Source organism: Macaca nemestrina, chromosome 2 (genome assembly GCF_043159975.1).
Source record: "Macaca nemestrina isolate mMacNem1 chromosome 2, mMacNem.hap1, whole genome shotgun sequence".
Lineage (NCBI taxonomy): Eukaryota > Metazoa > Chordata > Mammalia > Primates > Cercopithecidae > Macaca > Macaca nemestrina.
In genome coordinates this window covers 164,777,221-164,798,292 of record NC_092126.1, presented here as the reverse complement: position 1 = coordinate 164,798,292, position 21,072 = coordinate 164,777,221, and the positions used below count along the sequence as shown (strand labels likewise).

General features: G+C 38.7%; 1 protein-coding gene across 13 annotated transcripts in view; it reads right to left on the bottom strand.

Annotated features, from left to right (window-relative positions):
- The window catches only part of LOC105470347 (immunoglobulin superfamily member 11), a 268,851-nt gene that overhangs the window by 64,711 nt on the left and 183,068 nt on the right, over positions 1-21,072 (bottom strand). Inside the window, exon 1 of one of the 13 annotated variants that reach the window (XM_071092392.1) lies at positions 17,791-17,807. The exons of the other annotated variants lie outside the window; for them this stretch is intronic. The gene's annotated coding sequence lies outside the window, so the exon portion shown is untranslated. Of the gene's footprint in view, positions 1-17,790; positions 17,808-21,072 lie in introns of those variants that run through there. 13 annotated transcript variants of the gene reach the window in all.

The window sequence follows — 21,072 nt, the reverse complement described above, 5'->3', positions numbered from 1 at the left end:
GAGAGGGGAGGAGACACAGACAGGAAGAAGGGAAGACATTTTATACTTTTAACTGCCTATTAGGATTTCTTAGACTCTGAGCATATGGAATATTTCACAGGTAATGAAAATTGTTTTAAATTCAAATCAGATCACTTCTAAAGTACTTAATTCAAATAAAAATCTTACCCAATTTATGAGAAGAATATTACACAAACTCATTCTAATGTTTGAAATTCCTATTAGGAAATGCCTACCAAATCTATCATATAGTCTACCAAATCTATCATACAAGAGTTTAAAGCAGTATTTTGTCTTCAGCATTCCATAGCTCATAGTTAGCCTCAGAATACAATAGTTGATATGGTTCAGACTAGAAATACACTGTCCCTTGACTTTTTTCCTAACCACTAAACCCAATTTTCATAATTGTCTTTAAATTTTTTATAATTTCCATGTACTTTACTCACAAGTGACTCCTCTTTCCAGAGAGGTTACGTACCTTGCCCAGAGTTGACAAGAATTCAAGGGCTAGGCCACAAGCAGATCTTAGATTCAGATCCTGAATCTTTTTTCTGGTCACAGAATCATTTAAAAATCTGATAAAACTCATAGGCTGATAATCCTCCCAGAAAAACAAACATATAAAATATACTTTAACATATAATTTTAGAAAATATAAATAACCCCCAGATCAGGAGCCTTCAATTTAGATAAAGCATGTCTTCTCAGGGACCATACTCAAATTCTAATATGAGCTACATAAGGCACCCCAAGGAGACCCAGTGGGATGCCACTCCTTAGCTAAATGTGTGAGCTGTAAGGAGTATAAAAAATAAACGGAGGGAAAAGTAAGAAGCAACGAAAAGAAAATTAACTATTTGATGAGCATCTAAAATGTATCAGGAATTACTAAACAAAAGAGTTCTTTTCTCTCCTAATTTATGCTTTGTTGCTTCTTCTTTTGGCTCAAAAATGAATCAATGTTAGTAAACACAGTCATCTTATGCCAGATAGAGGTAAAAAAAAAAAAAAAAAGAAGTCATTAAAATTCTTGAGGAAAACTAGTCCCAAATTATCATAGATCATAAATAAATGTGGTGCTGATCTTCTAAATCTAACAAATATATGTGAGTTACACTGAAAATCCAAACATTTCCTAAATAATTTTTTAGGAGATAGCAGATACATTAAAGCTCTAGGTGCGAAGCATTAGGGTAATTTTAATTTTCTTCTTTGTACTTGTCTACCACTTCTAAAATCCCGGCAAAATGTATATTATGTTTGGAATTAGGGAAACATTTATTAAAACATGTTTACTGCATAGTAATAAAGTGTCATTTTAGAGGGATGAAAGAAAGATGAGGAAAGGCCAACTTATTTTATACTCAGCAGTTGGGTGGATGAGTTCTGGGTATGAAGCAGTTCACAGGGTTCAGAAAAGACCAGACAAGATTAAGGAAAGGTAAGAAAAGGCCACAGAAATGAGAAAAAAAATAGAAGAGTAAAAAGAATTGTGTGAACAAAACTACAATAGTAGTTAATCAAAGAACCTAGTGCGATGCAAATGTAATCAAAACCCATGTCAGTGAATAAAAATACTATCTCCTTTTATATACATAATGCATACTGAATAATATAAAACCAATACCAAGTATTACCCACTTGGTAAATTTCACCTCGCTACATACCACCAGTCTCTGTGTTCAGGCTTCATCACAGTTTCATCAAGCAATCTCTGCATGCCAACTCTGCTGCATTTCCAGCATCACTCATGTGATCACGGAGGCTCTCTTCCACCTATCCTGCTCTGGCGGACTGACCCCCCACTTCATCAACTTGCACAGCAGCCAAACCAGATGATTCTCATGTTGCGTGATCACATGTCATCCAGTAAGGTGGCAAGACAGTCTGCTTCCTGTCCCGTCGTCCTCTGTCTGAGGCAGGACCCTGTGAATGACCCCTGCCTGGTCTGGCCACTGAATTGAAGCATGATGCAGAAATGGCACTGCTAATGCTTCTCAAACAACACATGAGGCAGCTACAAAGGATTCAGGTCGCACAGCTACTGAACTGTGAACTGCTTAAAGGCAGGAGCTAGGACTGTCTTGCCCAGCATAACCCTGCACATAATATATGTATGATCAACGATTACTTAATTAAACTCATCTGAAGGTTAGGGACCACACATATGTGTGGAGCACTTTCACATGTGATCTTCACAAATGCCCCTAATAAAGTAGGCGTTATCTCTATTTCATAGATGAGGAAACAGCTCAGAAAGCCTGTATGTTTTCAGTCTAAAGTGGCACAGCTCTTTCGTGGCAGAACTGAGGTGTTAAAAGGCCCCTGGCTCCATGTTGCTTCTTATCTACACGACAGCACCTTTACAAGCTTGGTTATTTGGTTTACCTTAATTATATTCTACATAAGCTAAATATCAGAAAAGTATGGTAAGTTTACCGAAAGACATCTAGCCTTTCTGATTTGCATTTCCCTTCAAGCATTTAACAATGTGCTTACTACGGACTGGAATTAAAAAGGTAACTTTCATCTCCATATCATGTATCTTCAGTGACAATCATAAGGATCTCCAAGTTCAGGTTAGCACAAAGGCAGCATTAAGAGAGCATATCAAAGATTATATATTTACCCAAATAAAAAGCAGCCAGATCACTTTAATAAGGGTCAGGTTTGGATTTAAGTTTAAGTGAGTCAAGTGAAAAACCATTTGTCACTTCTTATTCTTTATATCTAGTTTATCCTTCCACAAACTGAATGTCCATGTAGCTTAGCCAAGCCAATCTTCCTCTCTCTTTGTCTAGTTTCCATTCCCAGGACATCTTTGGAATGCACAGGGCTCTGCCTGCACAGGAGGTGGTAACACAGCACCACATTTAGGAGAGACAACTGCTCCTACCACTTTCTGTAACTCTATCTAAAAGATAAGCTAAGAAAGGGAAAGGAGAGGAAAGAAAAAAAGATACACCTTCCAAAGTAAACTCAGGATTCTGAAGGAGGGCTCTAATTTAAATATATTGTTATATTCTCAAGTAAGATAAGCTATAAAAGGTTCCTAAACATATGGGGATGCTAAATAAACTGAGCTTCAAGAATTAATGCCAAAAAACCCAAAAGACTATCCATATATATATACACACACACACACATATATACACACATATATATACACACATATAGAGAGAATCTTTTAAATAAATGTCCAGATATAACACTCATAACTTGAGTAAAAATGTTTATAAAAGCCACTGACCACATGGCATGATCTGCATTAAATCTTAAATCTCTAATCTTTCTTTACATCTCTATTAAGATTAAGATATAACTTTACAAAATGATGCTGTTTCAACCATATTAACTCTTCAAAACAAACTATTTCACTTTCCACAGCTATTTGCCAATCGAGAGCCCAAGACACATCTTTTAAAAATTAAACATAAGCATTTCTAGATGAAGCTGCCTCCATCTCCTGCCATTCTCCCCCTACTGCTGTGCCATGTTGTCTAGACTTCAGGTCCTCCAACATAACTGGCTATTTTCAACTTCACTGTAACAATCTCTTCAACTCTTTTGCTCTTTAATTCCTACTGACTTGTCAGTAGGAATTTCTACTAGTCAGTAGGAATTCAGCTTAGAAATTTAGTAGGTCCCAGCTTAAAACTTACTTTCTTAAAGAACCCTTCTCATAAAGGACCCCCTCTCCTGTCCATTTGTTTGCATAGCACCCTGTGCCTTTTCTTGTCTGCACTTATTGAAAACATGTCAAGTAAATAAGCAAATGAGAAAGCAAGTGAATACATATAGTTGTGTTGTCTTCCTCTTTGTAGGAGCCTTTCTATCTTATTTTTTTATTATGCATTGGCAAGCAGTGCCACTGAATGAGGTGGGCATTCCTCCAAAAGTCAGTGCACGTTCTTCCTTATTCTCACAATAAGGACACATTTGCCAATAACTTTAACGTAACACAGGGTACTTTCAGGTTCACTCCAGTAGAAAAGAGAGAAAAAAAGAGAAAATTTTTGAGATCTTAACCAAAAAGCACCTCAGATAAGGGTGACTTATACACAGAGCACTGCAAAGCTCAAATTATTTGTCAGGTGCCATCTGAGATTTTAAAAATATCAAAATATCAGATGCACATTTTTAATATGTGAAAAATAATACATGTTTTATAGGTCATCCCTAAAGAGAGGCATATGGCCTACTTCTGCAAAATGGGTTTTACGCTATTCTCTGGATCTGGGGGAAACCAATGCACAACTAGGGGAAGGTGCTGAAGGGGAACAGAATGACATTCCTGTGTGCCTGAAGCCTCTCAGGTTTCCGTTCCTTCCTTCCCAGGTCTCTTGCCTGCTTTGGGTCCCCAGGGAATTATACATAATAGCCAGAGGAATAACAAGAGAAAAGAAGATCAAGTGTCTTTAAAACCCAACGGGGAAGGACTCTTCTGTGAAAAGGTCCTTAATGTTGAATAAAAAAATAAAGTACAGGACAGAGAAAGTCAAGTCCAGAACGGGGAAGGAAACTTATCCAAGCACATAAATGAAACACTAAGCTAGAATTTAGGACAAAGCATTCTTCTGAAGCTACATCAAAAAAGGGGATCCTAATTAACAACAGATAACTTAGCAATTAAAAAAAATATTACACAAGACAGAGCAATAACTCTCTTTATCTCTTCGATAACTTTGAGAAGTGTTAACTAAAGACGTTAAATCTGTGATACCCATATTCCAGAGGCCCCTTTATAAAAGTATCCCATTGCATTAAAAACACTCAGAGTACTTATTTAGCTACCTATTTTTAAGTGACATTTGAAAAATTAACACCATCAAGCTTTCTAAAAATAGAGCAAGTCAGCTTTGTTGTACTTGTCAGAGACAGGAACAGTGCATCCACCCACTGCTTGCTTCCTTAATTTAACTGCTAGTGTGGTAGAGACATAGAAATACATAAAAAATAAAACAGATAAAGATAAAATTCATCTCATACACATAATGTAAATAGAAATGGCTTCCGCCCCATTAATTAACGAGTAATTTTTCAGTATCTGCTCTATGCCCACCATATGCTAGCACTCAAGAGAACACAAGAAAAAACAGGGTATGGCCCATGTTCCTAAGAAGCTTATCATCAAGTTGGAGGAAAAAAAACTAACAGCCATAGAACAATAATCAAGAAACAAAAAGCACTATGTAAGTGCTAAGTGGTAAATATTTTAAAAATAATAATAATAATCCAACACTGTAGTGACTATGAAAATAAAGAAAGGTCATTAAATGACAGCTCTGTCAGGGCTGAACCATGAAAACTGGTAAAGATGTAGACTGGCAAAAAAAGAGGAAGAAGACAGCTCATGTCTGAATGTAAGTGGGAAAAGTATACACAAACAAAGAGCAGTTAGGCAGGAAGCTGAGAAGTCTCCCGGTAGACATGAGGCTATGAGGGGACTGGGCTGCGTAAAGGAGAGGTTCAGGTTGGAAAACAGCAGGAACAATGAAGCGGACACAGACCATGAAGAATCAACACGTCCAGGCCGTGTATTGCCAACAGCCATGGTAGCTTCCCCCATGAAAGCAGCAAGATTAGAGAGGCTTCACTGCAAAGGAACTAGTGCAGCAGGTACCAGGGCAAAGCACAAACTCAGGTGTGCAAGTAATTGGGAGTTTATTTCTGTACAACTGAACTTAATCTCTGTTTTGAAACTCCTATTCTGCTGAATGGGGAAAACTAAATTTCAGCCAAGTCAGGGTAATCTCAATTTCTGGTTTCCCCTTCCTCATGGGCTGCATCTAAATTCCAAAAGATTACAAAATGCTAGAGTTGTGTGGTAGAGGAATGGAAGGATGGTGGAGGTCATTAGCATTTATCCACAAACATCTGTAGCTCTCCTACAGGTAGGTCTACCCAGATCCTTAGCTCCTTCCCTCATCCTCATCTCTGCCACAAGCCTTCTACAAGTCTGACTTTCTGTTGGCTACATCCATGTCCCTCTGGGCATACAGGTATCTCCTCATCGCCCCGTAAGTTATCCTTGCCATGGGAAATTTGCAAAGTTGCCACAGGTCCCTCTAACTTAGACAGCCATATCTACTATTCTCCAGCCATGCTGGGCACAGGGGATCTGAATGCCACCACCCCTACCCTCTACTCTTCTGAGGACAGACATAACTCATTCCAATTCTTCCAAAACATTTACCTTCATGCCTAGAATTTGACTTATAAAATTCAAAAGTCAAGAATTCAACTCTTTTGCAGTATGAGATATGCTACATTTATCTTTTCCTGAAAAAAAAAATCTGATTTCCAAACAAAAGGAAAGGGCAAGTATAATAGAAAATAATAATAGGGAGAGACACTGATTAAAACTCCAATTGTTACTGCATCAAAATAACTAGACACAAAGAGGATCTGAACTAGGGGATCTCTGAAAATGAAATAAATATGTATGGAGGTGCTAAATGGAAAAACTGGCAGGAATCGTCAATGGGAGTGAAGGATACTACATAAGCAAGAAAATAAAACAAATTCATGGTTTCCTGCCTTTAAGACGATCAGAATTCTGGCAATATCAAAACAGAAGCCAGTTTGAAGTGGAAAGGTTTTGAATTTGGTTTTGAATTATATTCACATACTTTTTTCATTTCAAGTTATGATTTAAAATAGCAGCAAAAAGGATATGTTCTAGTAGTTGGTACTATTGCATTCTCAGTAATACACATTACTGTGGTTTTCAAATACTATTAGCTTTCAAACAGATACACAGTTTTACAAAAAAAAAAAACACACAACTAATTTTAAAAGTTTTTAAAATCTTAAAGCATTAAAATCTGCTTTTCTGTTCCCACTCCTCTATTAAATAGTCTTTTCCTTTGTAGAAATAGGTACATAAGTTACTTATTATTTGAAAAAAAAAATGTTTAGCTAAAAAGAAGACCGAAAATAGTGTTTGGTGTCACAGCAGTATTGGCAGCTGATGCAGAACAGGCAACAATAAAGCTGGCAATAATGAGGTGCCAGCCCCAGCTTCACATGCCCTGCCAAAGCCCAGGGGTGAATCCTGCTGAGCTGTGGAACTCACAGATGTGCCTCATGCTCCCTTATGAACTAACACTCTGCCCAGATGATAACCTGAAGAAATAAAAGAGGCAATTATACTATTAAAGAGCAAAAAGCACTGGAATGACTGAAGCATACAATGGGCATTTATGGCACACTGTATTTACGGGGCAGAAAGCAGAGAGACATTTTTACACTCTATATTATTAGGTCAGCTTCCATCAGATTAGCAAACTTCAGGGAGTGACAATCTAGTAACAGAAAATAAATACTGAAGGGGAAAACATTTTAGGTTTATGTGTAAACACGAAAAACAGAACACCAAAATTCAGGATTATGCCAAAATAAGAAAACATACCTTAAAATTAAAATCAGTGTGGTTTGATTTTAATTTTAAGGTACGTTTTCTTATTTCAATAACATTAATTATCCCGAAAAGAAGTGACTGGAAGAAAAAGGGAAGATAAACAATAAAAGTATAGTTGGGCCAGGCGCAGTGGCTCACGCCTATAATCGCAGAACTTCGGGAGGCCGAGGTGGGCACATCACGAGGTCAGGAGTTCAAGACCAGCCTGGCCAAGATGGTGAAACTCCGTCTCTACTAAAAATACAAAAAATTAGTCAGGAGTGGTGGTGGGCACCTGTAATCCCCACTAGTCAGGAGGCTGAGGCAGAGAATTGTGTGAACCCGGGAGGCAGAGGCTGCAGTGAGCCGAGATTGTGCCACTGCACTCCAGCCTGAAAAACAGTGAGACTCCGTCTCAAAAAAAATAGACAGTATAGTTGCTGGATAGAAGAAACTTCTGCTCCAGTGCCTTCTCATGCCTTGACTGATACCTGAAAATTTTAGTTTATAATTAAGAATAAAGAACGGCATGTTTAACATAACACATTCCCAACATCATATTTAAATATATTCAATACAAAGATATTCAACCAAACCACCTAAAATTCAAATTATTATTGCTTTACATTGAAGACAAATATTAGAACAAATGCATTTCTATCTTAAAGGAGCAACTCCCAAGTTCCTAAGAACAGAAAGGAAGAACTCAAGCTTCTCCTTTGTTTGGGGGGTTGCTATCACTACATTTTGATTTGGACTTGAGATTTGGGGGTTTATTCCTGTCCTTCTCTCCAATTCCCAAATGGCAAGAACTAAATGGCCAATTATTCCTGTAGGATCCAGACAGACACAAGGATTTCAATGCCTGTTTCCTTTTAGTTCTGTAATCTAAAAAGGAAATGGAAAATACTAACCTGTAATTAATCTTGTTCATGTATCTTCAACTCATGCTCTTACCACTTTTTCTATTTTGCAATGTACTTATGACTTCCTAACACACTTAGCAGCAGCATTATACTTATGCTTCATGTCTGTTATCTTCTCTCCTGGCTAAACTGTACATTCCTCAGGGGCAAAGATCTCCTATTTTTTCAGTATATCAGAGAATATTGCTCAATAGTTGCTGAATGGATAATTTTGCATAGTCTATGCAAATTCTGACATCCTATTAATTTGCCATTTAGAAACAATACAATTCATGTGCCTGACACATAACACGTGGGTACAGGGCTGGACAGATAGATCCTCGTTATTCAGGGTAGACACCATTACTAAATTTGTAGAAGCTATAGCTTAATGCATGGGAGGTATAATTCAAGGATAAGTGAAACATTTTCAGATATGTAGCCCAGGGTTTCACTGGCATAAACAATAAAGCAATTAAAGAGTTAAGTAGCCCCTGAAGAACTAAAATATAGACATTTTCAATAAAGAATTAACATCTCCCAGTAACATTGGGATAAAGCATAGGCCACACCATAAATGAATAGAGTTGGAGTCAGTGACCTTCGGGCAATGCCAGAACCTGGGTAAATTCTAGACAAAGATGCGCACACTGAGAAGGACAAAACCCTGCTCTATGTGGCTCTTTCCACCGGTAATATGGATATCAATTTCCTCTATTATTAATATCTCCTTTTATGTCTGTCCTAACTGCTTACTTGCAGTCTCTCATTGCCACTGTTTTGTTCTCTCCGCTGCTCTCTCACCCAGGATCTCTCATTCAGGGATATGCCCCACCCAGCAGGGAGCAGAGCTTGTCATATGTACACAAAAGCCAGGCCTCTCTTGCCCACCAGCACATGCCAAGCTCAGCAGCGGCTTGGCACATATAAATGAGTCCTGATCAGAACAGAATGGAGCATGGACATCCCCTAGAATTAACTGTTCTATGTATAAGGCACTGGGCATACACCCAGAAGCTGAATCTATTCAATGCATCTAGAATAAGTCCCCTCAAAACCAGGGAAAATCATTTTCTCTGGCAAGTGCCTGGGCTGTGTAGAATTTGGTGACACCAGGGCTTTGACAGGAAATTAAACAAAGGAGTGAAATAAAAACCGAATTCATTTCTCTAACCTGACTTGTCTGGGTTCCCAAAGGCCTGGTGCCACAGCAACTTGAAATACAAAGTGAAGTAAGCCATCCTGATCTCTCCTAAAGACCTATGCTTCAAGCACTAGCATCAACTTTTCAGCATTGCTACGCTATAAACAACTATGCTAAGCACTGTAAGGTCTCTTAAGTAAAAATATAACAGAAAATAAGTGTAGAACACAATTAAGATGGTGAGGTACTGAATCGGACCTTAAAGGATTTAAGACTTAGAGAACCAAGGAAGTTTCCAAACAAGAGCAATCATAAGTGCAAAGAAGCAATGGCAGAGACGAATACGACACATTTTAAACACAGGCAGGACATAGGCTAGTGGAAAATAGGGTTCATCAGAAAACCAAACACCGCATGTTCTCACTTATAAGTAAGAGCTGAACAATGAGAACACATGCACACAGGGAGGGGAACAACACACACTGGGGCTTGTTGGAGGGGCCGGAGGAGGGAGAGCATCAGGATAAATAGCGATTGCATGCAGGGCTTACTGCCTAGATGATGGGTTGATAAGTGCAGCAAACCACCATGGCACACGTTTACCTATGTAACAAATCTGCACGTCCTGCACATGTATCCTTGAACTTTAAATTAAATTTAATTAAAAGAAAAAAAAAGAAAATAGGGTTCATACAGAAGAGCTATAGGAGATAAAGTGGGTTGGTCTCTCTTCAGGTGACCTTGAACGTCAAGATAAGATGCATGGTATTGTAGGCAATGTGAGCCTTTTCTAAAAGTATTTGAATAAAAAAGAGACAGGGATAGAGCAGTATTTCATAAAAATGTATTTGTTGACCACAAGTAGGTTGAAAAGATAATAGTCTTTACCTGAGAAAGATCCGTTGGAAGAACAGGCAATAGTTCAGTATTAGCACTGAGAATCATCACTCATGTGTTGGCAATTGGAAATAAAGGGTGCAGAGAGGGAGATTAGGAAGAACAGTTAGATGTTACAAGAAGCCTCTTCCAGGATTTGGAATGACACGCTAATCTTACGAGAGGGTCGAGTGGCACTGCAATCTACCCTAAGAATCCTACAGTGGTTTAGCACATTTGTGGTTGCAGTACCTAATCTCCTGGCGCCTCTTCAGTACAAACCACATTCCATGACTGGCTTCCCAAAAGAGAGTTTTGTATATCCCTAATTTTGCCTTCTCCTTTAAATTTTCCTTCCTCCTTTTCTCCAAACTTCTTAGCGTTGAAAATCTGGAGTGAGGTTTCCACCATATCACCATATCACGAAACCCATCTTCTTTCATTCTACAATCTTTCTTCTTATCATTTTCTCTATCACTATCACTTTCTTCTTTATCATGAGTTAATCTCATTAAAAATATATTTGTCAAAACACCTAGTTACCATGGTGATAAGAAAGCAACGTAACAGATAACAAAAAAATTGCCCTTCTCCATTTCCTAGCTTAAATATATCTCAGTTTCTATCAATTTACCTAAAAGATTAGGCCATTAATCTCCAGTCTCTCAAAACAAGCCTGGAAATAGCTCAACCCTCCTTCCATGACCAATATACAGTGCAAGCCTCATCCTAATTGCTCTAATTACATGAAGAACATAATGAGATACAGCAGCAGATGGCTACAGATTACACTCTGGAGAAGAAATTCTCCTCTATCTCTCTTATTGAAGAGATTTTTGCCTTGAACAACAAAAAAAAATCATCTTGTTCACAAAGCCACATATGTTTTTTAAAATGTTATCCCACCACTTTCCTATTTCCTTCAATAATATATTTCCTTAAAAAAATTTACTCATTTCATATAGATTTTACCATATGTGACAAATAAATTTGTAGCCCTGCTGGATTAAAAAAAAAAAAAAAAAAAAAAAAAAAAAAAAAAAAAAAAAAGCACAAAGATGTGCTCATAGAAAGTTGTTAGGAGTTTATATATTGAATCACATACTTCCACAAACCTGAACTATAATCTCAAAGACATGCTCTATCAAATAACGAATAGGGTCTTTAATTTGAGCCTAACAAAAGGTCTCTAAACAAAACATTGTTAGCCCTAGCTTTGCACAAAAGATGAAGTGTCAACTCATATGTTTACTGCAGCACTATTCACAATAGCGAAGACATGGAATCAACCTAGATGGCCATCAACAGTGGACTGGATAAAGAAAATGTGGTACACATACACCATGCAATACTATGCAGCCACAAAAAAAAGAATGAAATCATGTCCTTTGCAGTAACATAGATGCAGCTGGAGGCCATCATCCTAAGTGAATTAATGCAAGAACATAAAACCAAATATTGCATGTTCTTATTTATAAGTGGGAGCTAAACATTGGGTACATATGGACAAAAAGATGAGAACAACAGACACTGGGGACTACTGGGGGGCAGGGGGAGGAAGTCAAGGGCTGAAAAACTACCTATTGGACACTATGCTCACTACCTGGGTGACAGGATCATTTGTACCCCAAACCTCAGTGTCACAGGATATATCCATTTAACAAAGCTGCACACATACCCTCTGAATCTAAAATAAAAGTTGAAATTAATAAAAATTTTTTAAAAAGAGAGAACATGAAACTGATACATGAAATAGAAGAGACAGCCTTAACTAAATTCAAGTTATGTGTTCCCAACCAGCCCTAAAGGCAGTTTAAGCTGTATGCATTTCATAGTTTGGTTATATGCCCCAGTAAATTCCTCTTTTTAACCTTAAAAAAGAAAAATAAGAGGGAGTGTCAAACTTCCAGACACCATTTTAATAATCATCACTTCAAAGTCAATGTCCAAAAATGAAGTCAGTGTCTTCTCCTTAAAAATTAGTTTGTTTTCCCAACTTGTTCTTTTTCGGCTAATGGTAACAGGCTCAAACCTTGAAGTTATCTTTTCTAGTTCTCATGTATTGTCTGTACTTTCAAATATCACCTTGTATATAGGAAATCCCCAAGGCATGACCCCAAAACCACCATCATCACTGAAGGGCCCAAAGCTCTCTTCGCCTACTTCCCAATATCTCAAAGTAGGAATCCACCACTGCTGCCGTGATCCGGGGTTCCAAGGAAGTTTCCATGCTGCTACAGCGAGCACAGTAAAGGAGAACAAACCTCCTGCTACCAGGGAAACTAGAGACAGAATCAAACTTTTATTCCAGTCTGAAGATAAAGGACATTCTGAACACTGCATATTGGCAACCCTCCTTCCCCGAAGTTATAAGCCTCTTGCTTCATCTCATATAATTTCTATGTGGACTATATTAATGTATATCAAAGTTCCTACTACCACGGCAATCTACAGTGGACCTGGAGAGATATGAAAGGTAACAGGAGAGTCCATCCTTCCTCTGACCAACCCCCATAATGTAACATTCTAGCCTCAATATCAGAAATTACTTTTCATAACCATATTTTCAAAAACAGTGATAAATTCTCTAAGAAGTGAACTTCCTGTTATCCACTTCTGTAGGAAAAAAAAGAGATACTGAATTTTATCAGTTGCTCTTAGGGGTCCTAAGCCAGGGCAAGTTCATTTATCAATGGAAATTGATATGTGAAAAAATATTTGATCCACAGCATTAGGAGAGTGATCATTTATCCCACATTTCACTTTATGTTATCATAATGTCTGCTCTGAGAAAATGGCAGCAAGAAAACACATATTCCCCAAATTTTCCTTTAACATTGCCCTGGCTTGGATCTCTAAGTAAGCCACCTAAATACTTTATTTGGACACTCCTGGGAGGGTGAGCTCAGAGGTCCCAGCACCTTGGTTTGCATGAGTTTATTGGTTGAGCTCTGTTTCTGCTGCCCTCAAACAGGCAGCAACAGCTTGCAGGGCCCTTGTGGCTGAGGGGCAGGACCACATTCCTCAGTGTCCCACGCTATACCTGGAACCTCTGAGGCATGTTCTAGTTTGGTCTTGGGTAGTAATTCTTGAAAAAGACAATGTCCCAGCTTCAAGATGGCTCATTAGAGGCATCTCCTAATGTCTACTCATCTCCTCCACTAAGAAGAAACAAAATAGTGAGGAGAAAAATAACACTTCAAATAGATCATCCAAGAGAGAACACTGAAATTCAACAAAGTGACAGGAAACACCTAAAGCAAGAAAGCAGAGGGAAGCGAGGCAGCCTGTTCAGCAGGGATCATCTTGGAACTCCCTAGTGTGGGGAAAGGGTGAGAGACCCCAGTGGTCCACACTCCCATCATGGACTACGACTATCCTAGCCAGGGGAGAGCCCTTTGACCCTCAGAGGCCTTGAAAGTAACATAGAGTGTGCCCTAGAAACCACATGAAGGCACTGTTCCAGAGAGGGAGCTCACACTGAGTCCCACAACCTGCTGAGTCCTAAGTAGCTGCAGCACAGTGCCATTTTAAGAGCCCAGCCCACACTGGACTGCATCCTGCCCTGCAACCAGGCCCAGGTCAAGAGTCTCGAGCAACAATCCCACCCCCAGCCCAGCAGAGGGGCAGCCACACATTCTCATGCATCCTGAGGACAAATTCCACTGCCCACAACCACTGCAGCTACAGACTACTGTGGGATGAGGTGCAAGAAAAACCCACACCCTCCAGCTGCCTGCCTATGGCTGCCCCCAGGGAAAGCAACCAAGCTTTCTCCAATAGCAGGTCCACAGCACAGATGGTGCTGCTTCCACCTGAGCACACCATCCAGGAGCTTGGAGACTGCCTGATCCAGTGCCCGTGGTACCTGAGCACTCCTCCCAGCGTCTAGGATCAGGTCCACTCAACCTGCTACTACCACCACAGCCGGCACCCACCCCCCACATGCCACCTGCTGGTCATCAGCCCACCCAACTGGTCACAGCCACTGCCAACACTAGCACAGACCACTTGGGTTTCAGAGGGTTGTCTCACTGCTGCCACTGCCATTGCTCATGCCACATCCCCTGCCAGGGGCTCAATAACTCTTCCATCCACCCAGCCCACCACTGCCATGCCTGGTACCTGAACAAACCACCCAGAAGCAAAGAATCAGCCTGCCTGGACCTGCTAACACTGGTGCCAATGCATGCCACCTTGGGCCCAAGGGCAGGCACAGTCAGCTCCCTGCTGCCACCACTGAAGCCTGAAGACTGGCAACCAAGATCCCAGCAAAACTTCACCACAGCCTTCTCTGACAACCGTACCCTAAGCCACCAAGGAAATCAGACACCACTGATGCTGTTTATAGTAAAGAAATCATACAGACACTGCACTATTGCATGTACCCAGAATCAAAGCCAAAATGCCCTACCCAACCAACACCATATATTCATCTTCAGGAAAAAGTCCTCCCCTATGAAAGCAAAATCACAAAATTGGAAGACGCAACTGTTACACCAGATGCACAGATACCAATGTAAGGACACAGAAAACATAAAAATGCAAGGAAATGAAACCTGCAAAGGAACACATCCAGCAATAAATCCTAATTGAAAAGAAATTCATGAAATCTCAAGAAAAGATTTCAAAATGTTGAAAATGTGAAAAAAGAAAATCTCACTGAGCTACAAGATAACTCTGAAAAACAATACAAAGAAATCAGAAAAACAATTCAGGATGTGACTGCGAAACTTACCGAAGAGATAGATATAATAAAAAGAACTAAATAGAAACTCTCAAACCATTGAATGAAATACAAAATACATTCGAAAGTTTTAATGATAGACTAAACAAAGCAAAAGAAAGAATCTTAGAACATGAAGACAGGTCTTTTGAAATAACGCAATATAAATAAATAAAGAAATAAGAGCAAAGCCCTCATGACATATGGGACACAATAACGTGACTCAATATTCAAATTATTGTTTACCTAAAAGAGAATGAAAGAGAGAAACTATTTAATAAAATAATAGATGAAAACTTGCCAAGTCTAGAAAGAGTTTAAGACATCCAGATACAGAAGTTCAGAGATCCCCAAATAGGTACAACGTAAAAAGAATACACCTCTTTAATATATGGTGCTGGAAAACTAGATAATCATGCAAAAGAATGAAACTAGAACACTCCCTCACCATATACAAAAATCAACTCAAGATGGATTAAAGATTTAAAAGTAAAACCCAAAACTATAAAACTACAAGAAGAAAATTTATGGAAAACTCTTTAGGACATTGGTGTAGGCAAAGATTTTATGGCTGAGGCCTAAAAAGCACAGCAACGAAAACAGAAATAGACAAATGGGACTATATTAAATTTAAAAACTTCTGCATAACAAAAGAAACAAAGGAGTTAAGAGGCAACTTCTTGGTTGGAATAAAATATTTACAAACTATTCATCCAACCGGGGACTAATATCCAGAACATGCAATCAACAGTAAAATATAAATACCACGTAAAAAGAGTCAAAAGACATATACAGAAATTTTCAAAAGAAGACATATAAACGGCCAACAGGTATATGAAAAAAATGTTCATCACTAATCATCAGGGAAATGCAAATCAAAACCACAATGAGGTATCATCGTACTCCAATTAGAATGGCTATTAATAAAAAAACAAGAAATAGTAGATGTTAGTGAGGACGTGGAAAAAAGGAAACTCATACACTGTCGGTTGTAATGTAAATTAGTACAGCCACTATGGAAAACAATATGGAGATTCAAACAACAACAACAACAACCACCATCACAAACAAAACGACCATACAATCCAGCAATCCCACTACCAGGTATTTATCCAAAGGAAAAGAATTCAGTATATCAAAGGGTCACCTGTACCCTCACATTCACTGCAGCACTATTCACAATAGCAAAGATATGGATGCAACCTAAGTATACATCAACAAATGAATGGATAAAGGAAATATTCTATATTTATACCATGGAAATCTATTGACCATAAAAATAAAGGAAATCATGTCATTTGTCACAACACAGATGGAGCTGGAAGTCATTATGGGAAATAAGCCAGGCACAAAAAGTATTCTGTGTTCTCACTCATACATGGGAGCTAATAAAGTTGATCATATGGAGGTAAAGAGTGGAACGACAGATACCAGAGACTGGGATGGATGTAAGGGTAGAGGGTGGAAGTGAGATAAAGAGAGGTTTGTCAAGGGGCACAAACATACCATTGATACACAGAATATGTTCGAATGTTTGATAGCAGAGTAGTATGATATCATTATTTTTGAAAAAAAAAAAAGGTTGTATTTTTCAACACAAATAGTAGAGAGGAAATGAAACGTGCCCAACACATAGAAATGATAAAGACTTGGGCAATGGATACCCTAAATATCCTGACTTAATCATTACACATCTACACATGTAACAAAATTTCATGTATGCCCCATTAATATGTACAAATATAATGCATCCAAAATTTTTTTAAATACTTGATTTGTATTTTTTCTTACACTTTATTCTGGTATTTCTTTTTTATCTTCGCAATGAGTCAACCTAAGAAGTACATTTTAAGAAGTCACATTTTCTTGTTAAGTGGTTAAAGATACTTGAAAACTCATTTCCCAGGAATCAAACCCATTTACCACTTTATGTGGTATGTGAGGGAGGCAGAGTTAACATCTGGGACAGTGGTTGACAACACTTTGCCACTCACCAAGTTTCACCTCAAGGATCACTTGTGTTTATGACTAAGCTGAGTCCTAACTACATTTTCCACTGTAGCAAATTCTTATAATTATTTTATGTTGCTTTGGCATCCATTTTATTTTATTTTTTTATTTTGAAACAGGATCTCACTCTGTCACCCAGGCTGGAGTGCACTGGCATGATTTCAGTTCACTGCAACCTCCACCTCCTGGGTTCAAGCAATTCTCCTGCTTCAGCTTCCCAACTAGCTGGGACTACAGGCACGTGCCACCATGCCTGGCTAATTTTTGTATTTTTTATAGTAGAGACAGGATTTCACCATGTTGGCCAGGCTGGTCTCAAGCTCCTGACCTCAAGTGACCTGCCCGCCTTAGCCTCACAAAGTGTTGGGATTACAGGCATCAGCCACTGTGCCCAGCTCTCGGCATCTATTTTAAACATAAGTTGAATTTTTTCATATCAGAAGGAAGGATAAGTCATCCCTGACACAGTATCTAGTTCTTCACCTCTTCCCTATTCCTCAATGTGATTTATCCAGATATCCCCCTTACACAACTGCCTCCTGGGCCACCTCCCTGTGGGAGAACTAAACATAACCTACTGGACTTGCCCCACTGACTTCCACACCCCACAAGTACTGTGCAGATATGCCACCATGACCTCCTCTCACGGACACAGCATGCCTACATAGAACTTGTGCCTGCTTCCTCTAAACCCACCAATTAGAACTCCTTGTGGGAAACTTACTTGGGTAACACCATGGACCCCAATAAAGACTTTGCTATCTCTTTCTCTCTTCTTCCCACCCCCTGGTTGAGAGTACATGTCCTGGATGACTCCCCTTCCTCCTGCTGGCCCTGAGGTGTGCTGCCCTCTTCTTTCTGGGTCTATAAATAACATTGTGGCTCTCCTAGAGAGTGGCTATCTCATAAACTGGACACAAGTCAGGCATGAACCACAAAGGTACCTGCCAGTATATTCAAGTTCCCTGTAAGAGGGACACCTGGTCATGAGTTAGACGCTTAGGTTAGACTGTCCACCAGGATAAAGAAGTATCACGTAAAGCCACTTTGTAAGTATCTAAGACCACCTCCCTTGGATCCCCATCAGGGCAGAGCTAGAGTTTCTAGCAACTCTCCGGAGAGAGACCTCAATACCAAATTAGAGGAAAATACAACATCCACTGTGCTCCATCCTTAGCCTGCATTTAAAGCCCCCTCTTTTCCTCAAAAACTTAATTGGAACTCTTAACGTTTTCTCCTCCATACCCTTTGATAAAATCTTCTCCCAAAAAAAGGAGCTGATAAACTCATTCACCATTAAAATTATTAATGACCACTCCAGAATACAACTGTTTCACATTTAGAAAGATGTAAGAAACTTTAAAGAAAGAAAAATCTATTATAGGATATGCGACAATAAAAAGAAAGACAAAGGGTTTTATCACCAAAACATGCATTTACATAAAACCCATTTCACATAGAAAAATTAAGGTTCCTTTTTTAACCCTGTTTCTGTTTCTTCAATAAAATCCTCCCTCCTCCTTAATATCATTAAGGAGGATATCTTAATGAATATCTTAATTCACTGAAAAGGCCTTCTCCTAAAAATGACCCCTCAACAGTTTGTTTCATTCCGTATTCATCTACCAAAATTAGTCATATTAATCTACATAGGCTCATAGGCTAGATTACGCCTTGACAGCACAATGACAAACTCTCAGCAGCTTTACACAAAGATTATTTCTTGCCCACACAATGTCCTATATGCACCCAGAAGCTATATTCCAAATGGTGATTTAGAAATTCAGTCTAGTATCACCTTGTGAATCCATCATCTCAATATGCAGCCTACACAATCCACATGGCAAAGGCTTTGGCTCATAAATGACACATATCACCTCTACTTACAGTTTACCAGTTAGAATAAGCACATAGCCCCAACATAATTGCAAGGAAGGCAGAAAAAAACAGCTTATGTCTGGCTCTAAAGGTGAAAATAAAACAGGACTAGGTGAACATGTAACCACTGCCTCTGTCACAATGAGATATTTACTCTATGTATAATTAACTAACATGTGCCTATAGGTCTTTATCTGTATTAACATCTTTTATATTCACAACTAACCAAGGAGATAGGTATTATTAATATCATCTCCAGTTTACAAATAAGGAAACTGAGGTTCAAGGAAGTCAGGTAACTTACTTAAGTGTGTAAGTGGGCTAGCTGAGATTCCAATCTAAGAAACGAACTCCAGAATACACTATGGCACATTGCTTCTCAAATATTCAAGACACAGTTAAGGACACTGGCCCTCAAATATTTGTAGAGCTGTCATATGAAAGAAGGGTTTAGATGTAGTCTATAAGTCTACACAAAATAGACTTAATAGAACACAAAATAAAGACGTAATACTGAGATTAAAATACAAGCAGAGTATTTCTGAGTACCTACTGTGAGCCAGGCACCATTCTAGATATTGTACATATATCCTATCCAAGCATCAAAACACTTCAAACAAGGTAGGTATTATTATTCCAGTTACATAAAAGAGAAAACAGACCCAGAGAGATTAAATAACTAGACTAGGGTTTTACACAGAGCTAGTATTTAAACCCAAATCAATCCGGCTTCAGAGCCTAAGCAATTTTCCACCATATCTCACTGTTACTCAATATAGACATAGTAGATGCAAATCCCACTCCATCAATCACAGGGGTAAAAAAAGTAATATAATTCTTTTTATTTTTTACTATGACTAAACAATTTCAGTTGTGAGTCCCCATTTAGTTGAGAGGTAGAAACTTAATCTTGGCACATTTCCTCTCAGGTCTTTCTGCTTTCTTAGCTTCCATCAGAGGTAGGGCGAGCCATGGCAGGGGGAAGTCCACTCTCCTCTAGAATTTATAAAACCTTCCTAGGGGGTTCAAATACAATCCCAGTACCTAGGTTCATTCAACTCCCTACCCAGCTCTCCTTCCTCTTCTAGTCTATAAAACCTTTTTTCTTGACTTTTGTTTTTTCAAATTCAGTTTTATAGCCAGACTCAGGCTTTGTAATTTCTGAAATTCAAAAAACAAAAACCAGACATTTGCCCCTTTTTATATATCCCCTTATAACCTCTTTTTTACATCCTGCTGAAGTGTCCTTCCCCTCCCCTTATAACCAAAAAAAGTAAAGTCCTCAGAAGGTTGCAGGAAATAACAGGAACAGAAAGCACACTGGTTAATGTATCACAATATCACCATGTTACATAAAGAAGACCCTTCAACAATTAATGTTGCTGAAAATGAAATGAACCATATGAGACCATGAACCTCCCAGTCAATACAAAACATATATAAGAAAAGAACAGTTGGTCATGTAGCTAGGATATTACAGAGGTTTAAAAGATACATATGAATTGGGGGTAGGGTATAGTGATTGGACCTGGAATGTTTTACTTTAATGGATAGAAAAAAATAGAAGGAAGGGAAGAAGAGAGGGAAGGAGGAAGGAAGACAGATAAACCCATAATTTCAAGGGAGCCAGGACACAATGGCTGATTTTCTATGTAAATTCAAATGAAAGAGGGTAGGAAGAGACAGGTTACCATAAATCTCAATATTGGCATGAAGATAATTAAGGAAAAATATGTCTAGAAAGTTAAGGAATAAATCAAAAACATCCAAGAATATGATTTCCTAAGATTTTCCTGAACTAAAATGAAGTCTACCTTCCACGCTGAGAAAAGAGGAGGGAAGGGTAAGGAAGCAAGGTGAAGGTGTAGAAGATTCTCCCAAAAATGCAGAGATGCAAAAACTGACTGAAAGCTGCCACTGAGTGACACCTTGATTCTGATCTAAAACCACAGAGCCCTTCTAGGAAAGAGAAGGCAGGATGAGTCACGTGAGAAGATAAGAAGCCATTGCCACCAAGGCATTTACATTTATCCCTTCCACAGCCTAAGGAATACATCCTGACTTTTTCTGATAAGTTTCTCTAAACTTCTGTCTGAGATCTAATAATGAAATAATAATAATAATAAAT